The following is a 6,133-nucleotide window of genomic DNA, read 5'->3' as shown; positions in this document are numbered from 1 at the left end:
AAAAAGTCATAATTTTATCACTCAATTAACGATTGAAACAATCACGTGGGGTTTGATTGGATGGAATCTCTTGGAATTTGGGGAATTAGAATCTAATTCCATCAATTTCCTATGTTTGGTTCAAGTTTTTTAAGGGAATTGGAATCCTTCATGGCTTCAACTTTCCATCAAATGAGGAAAAGTAAATTTTATCCAATAATGGATAGAATTCAATTCCCTTATTGGATGGAATTGGAATTTAACCATATTACCCTCATCAATCTTTTAGTGACTTATTCATATATTGAATAAAAATATTTTTTTATTATTTCGGGTCGTGTCGGGTTTCTAATTCATATATTCAGGTCGGGTCGGGTGAAACTTTATTTTGGACGGGTCGGGTCGGCTTTTTTAAATGTGATATTCGGGTCGAGATCGGGTTTAGGGTGAAAAATAATCGACCCGAAAATATATATAATTTTACCTTATATATTTAGGAATAATTACAATAATACCCCTCTCTATATATTTTTTCAATTAAGTCATTGTTTTTATTAAAAAAAATATTTTTTTATTATTTCGGGTCGGGTCTGGTGAAACTTTATTTTGGTCGGGTCGGGTCGGGTTTTTTAAGTGTGATATTCGGGTCAGGTTCAGGGTAAAAAAACCGGACCGACTCGAAAAAAATATATAATTTTACCCCTCAATTTTTTACAATAATACCCCTCTATATATAATTTTTTTCAATTAAGTCAATGTTTTTATTGAATAAAAATAATTTTTTTATTATTTTGTGTCGTGTCGGGTCGAGTTTCTAATCCATATATTAAATAAAAATAGTTTTTAGTATATTTTTTTGTAACTAATTAACATACTCTGATTGGAATGTATCGAAATATCGTTCTATCTTTTGGTAATTTATTAACATATTTTGATTGCGATGATTTTAACTTATGATGTTTATTAGCATGATTTTTATAATTTATTGAAATGAATAATCAATCAATAAAATGAAAATCTAATATTTTTTAATTTTTTATAATATATTACTACATGTACGTTGTAAAACAAACTAAAATAAAGCAAAAAAACACGAAAGTAATTCTGTTATTTTACATTACTGAAATCAAATTCATCTGACATGTCTGCGAACCAAACAAAATATGAAATTGGATTCCAATTCCATTTCCTGTCAACCAAACAGAATATGGAATTGGATTCCAATTCCTTACATATTCCAATTCCTTCACATATTCTAATTCCCTCACAGACATTTCAACGAACAAAACGCCATCTCATATCATTTTGTTAATAAATCTCAAATAAACGTTCATTTTGAGTAAATTTATATTTTGATCATTTACGCTCGATTGTGAGTAAATTACATTTTGAGTTTTTTTTTTAATTTCTTATATGATGAATAATAGATTCTTTATTGTCTTGGTGTCTTTTATTTTTAAAACAATTTTTTCATACTTTTATATTGCATGGATCTACAAATAAAAACAAAAAGTGTAACACCCCAACCCGTATCCGACCCAAATACGAGTCTGAGATGTCACATTGACCTTTTAAAACACTTTTCCTTACAAAATAACAAAATATTTGAACTTATTTTAAGAAAATACGATAATATACTATTAAATTATGTTCGGTATAAAATTTTGGGGCAAAAACATATTTATGAATATAACTATACGGTATGAACATTACCGTGAACATTAAGAGCAATACAATTAACATTACCCTGCTACAGTACTAAATGTTAAAATTTCCATATTGTTAACAGGGAACCGATTCCCCTGCTACAGGGAATCGATACCCCTGCTACAGTACTGCCACAGTACTTCTGTGAAACATACATAAACTCTTAAAATTTAACCTTTCATCGTTATACAAAACTACCCTTTACATATATACTTTTAAAACATTTGAAAAGTAGATCAGAGTGTTCATACTAAAACATTTATTACATGCCAACATACTACACAAATCGAAATACATACTTTATCAATTACTTCTGATATGATCTTCTAGCAGTGTTGTTGTTCTTGCCACTTCTATTTCTGCTATTCTTGGTTCTTGGTACCTACGTGTAAATCACTTACACGCTAAGTCATAGACTTAGTGAGGCATAAAATAAAATATATATATCAATGCATTCATGAAACATACACTCTTACCATTCAATCATGACATTACAACTTGCATGTATGTATTACGCTATACAATATATAATCATGTCATGCACATATGAACTTACCTTCTTATGCACTTTCACTTTAATTTAACTTTCAATTGCCCATGTACATTATTGAGAACAAAATGAACTTGAGTACACTGAGGTTGTGCACATATGCTGTCACCACAGCTCGTATAAATTCCCACTAGGGGCACTGAATATTTGTCCCGAAGGACCACTATGTCCCGAATGACCACTGTATATGTCCCGAATAACCACTATGTCCCGAAATACCACTCCTTAAGAACCATATACATAATACAATGGACCAAATAAGTGTATCAAAGTACCACATATATGTTCCACAGAATTACATATATGTCCTGAAGGACCACGTAGAACTCTCGACTCTTGGCATGCTAATTATACCTATAGATCTCATATTAAATCACATGGGCTTAAATATGAATACATTTCTCATTTTTCATATATTTTTCAACACTTTTCATATAAACATATATTTCGCTTCACATGTACACATATGATCACTTTCATTATTTCACATACCTGGATTGATTCTCTGACAATTTCATTATTTCATATAATATCATATTAAAGGATAAATGAATTATGCATGAAATTATTGTATCCAATATATATATGTGGATGCATGTACATGAATATGAAATCATGAATTCAACTATAAGATATAAACTTATCACAAATCTTGTCTCTATAAAACTTTATCTAAAATATGCACTCACCTTAGCCTTGCTGGATTTGAACCAATTCTAGAACTTATCTCTTTATCAATCGTTTATAATCCCTCGATCGTTCTTACTTGTCACTCTGGAACTCGTTTAGGCTCGATATCTACATAAACATAATTTCTGAGACAATTATCAAAAGCCTAAACCTTATAACTTGATACTAATAGCTTAAACGAATTTAATGAACCAAACTTTAACTTTTCCTTTAGGGGGTAGGGTATCGATACCCTTATTACGTTTTGAAATTTTTCACCCGAAAATTCATCAACTCATCACTGAATTTCCTCATACAAAACTCCTTTCATACCACTAAATTCAACTACAACCATTTTAACTAACTTTTATCATTCACACATTTATTATCTCCAATACTTCATTCAAATTCTTAAAACTAATAATCATACCAAATTTTTCATGTTATCCAAACTTATTTCTAACACTTATAACTTATTATTCACACCTATGAAAAGTCAAATTCAACTTCTAAATTTACTTATTAACTTTCAGAAACTCACTTTGAAACACATTCTCTTTAATCTTTCATAACTCAAAACTCTTTGAGTTTCTAAGTCCCTTTTTCCTTCCATCATGTTTCCTAAAGCTTCATGAATCAAAACCATGCTTGAATTTGAAGAATTAACCAAAATAAATCAAACTTACCTTGAGCTTGAAGTGCTTCACGTTTGGGAGAAGAAGAAGATGAAGAAAGAAGGAAGAAGAAATGAGAGAAATCTGGAAACATTTGTTTCCTACATAAACCCCACGTAGGTTATAAGATAACCCCATTTAATATTTTATTCACTCCCTTGTTCAATGACCATTTTACCCTTTTACTCTTCCTTCATTTGCTAATTAATCCTACACCAACATCTTTCAATTAATTCCTTAACTTTTTCAATTTATTTAATTTGGTCATTGGATTTAAAAATCTTACACTTAAATCACTAACTCGGTATTGAGTATGTTACAAAAAGAATATTTTATATTTGAATCAATACATTTACTCCTCAAGAAGGAAATGGTATGTTAATGTCAATGACCATACAACGATTATTATGATGATAAAAACATAGTATATGTTAGATATATTTTCAATAATTTAACAATCAACATTTAATATTTTTATAGACGTCGTACATAAATTTAGAACCTCTAGAGATAATAATTATCCTTTTAACCACTGAGATTGTTTGATTCATGTTGGTTGGAGTCATTTGTATTTCTAAAAAATTTCGTTTGTTTAAAAAACTAATTAAATTTATTAAAAATAATTATATTGTAAAAAACTATAAACATTTACCATTTAAAAAATTAAGAACTTTGAATTATCTAATTGAAAATTATTAATTATTTGTGAATGCTTAAATAGTTTATTTTATTAATACAAAAATAGTTATTTATTCATTTAAAAAGTAATTATTTAGTAATATAAAAACAATTTATTATTATATATATGGTTAGGATCTATCTACATAATGTAAACTTATTTTAGTTTTATATAGATTTAATATCGTTGGATAAGTGAAAATAAATATTAAGATTAACTCCTTATTTTTTTTCCAGTGAATATCTTCTCATCTACTAATGTTAATCTTGATCCTCTATTTTCACTCATCCAACGATCATAAATATGTGTAAAACTAAAAAGTTGTACATTATATTATTGTGTAAGTAGATCATAACCATTTTAATATAGTTTAAGTGTATTTTTAAATTAAAATAATATCATTAAATTAAATGACACACAATTAAAATAAATGTTTTAAAAATCGAAAGAAATAATTAAATTACAATTCTTCTTTATTTTAGATGTCTATTTTTTCAGTCAAAATAATAGTTTAGCTTTTCCAAAATTACAAGTTAATGAATCTTCTATTAAAAAAATTTATTATTCAATCAATGTTTGACACCTAATATGTTGTTTAATTTTTTTTAATTAAAATAACATTTTACATTCTTAAAATTTTCAAAATCTCTAAATTTTCTAAATCTATAACTTTAAATGCCTAAATCTATAACGTTGAGGTGAGTACTCAAATGAACGATGATTTTCCCAAAAAAATCACCCTAATCCCTTTTATTTTCCTATCAGGCACCGTTTAGATTATATTTTTTAATTTAACACCTTTTACAAAAAGGAGCTCATACACGGGAGAAAATGATAAGACAAAACGGTTTTTGTGAAGCTTGAGTAGAAAAGATCAACTCTTTGATCAGATGTTTATTCGTGGTACAATTGAGTTGATATTTAGATAGCAGTTAGACAACTTTGAGTTATTGACTTTGTACGATCAAATTTTCATTCGATTCATGTTACTTTTCACACCTATGACCGTTTAACAATCATAAACTTGATTAAAATAAACTTTTAATTACAATTGAGGGATCAAATAAATTATTATTTATTATTTTTTAACAACAGTTAATAATGTTTATTTATTTTTAATAAAATTAAAATTTAATATTTATTTTAAATTTTTTAAAATTAATATTAGAAAGAATATTTTTAAAAAAGAGGTGATATTTTTTAGCTTTACATTATATTTTTATTGAATTTTATTCTTTTTTATTTTTTATTCAAATTTTATTTATTTTTTAAAAAACGAATAATAATTCATTTGTTATCTAATTAAAGGTTTATTTTAATATTATAATATTTTTAAATATTTAATTTTAAAAGACAATAAATATTATTAACTTGGTTAAAAATAATATCAAAAAATTATCAGATCAAATTTAATAAAACAAATACTAAGAAAGAAAAGAAGAAGAAAAACTGGGAATTGATTAAAAGAAAGTTCTATAAAAGTTAAAGGCTGCTCCTAAACCACTGAATTTGCATAACTAAAACGTGTCAGTCAAAATATGAATACAAGTTGTGTGTAAAAAGTACCTGATCAATTGTGTTAATCTTTAATATACGACTCATTTGTGGAGGCAATTCATTACTAGAGATGTACCACATGCATTTTGTTCTGGAGCAAAATCAACTGCATGACTTTCCTTTTTGTATTATCTAAATAAATTCTGCTAAATATTGTTGTCGTGTAATAAAATATCACTCCCCCCATCTGTTTCCGAGAACTGCAGGCATAATAATTGTTTATCTTCCTACATTGAATCTTAAGAAGAGGATTTCAAAATAGAATTCTTTTCAAATATGCGTGTCTATTTTTCTTTGTATCGTAATCAAATCTTATAT

The sequence above is a fragment of the Hibiscus syriacus genome, unplaced genomic scaffold (assembly GCF_006381635.1).
Source record: "Hibiscus syriacus cultivar Baekdansim isolate YM2019G1 unplaced genomic scaffold, ASM638163v2 tig00111779_pilon, whole genome shotgun sequence".
Lineage (NCBI taxonomy): Eukaryota > Viridiplantae > Streptophyta > Magnoliopsida > Malvales > Malvaceae > Hibiscus > Hibiscus syriacus.
Note: the sequence above shows the minus strand (reverse complement) of the source record.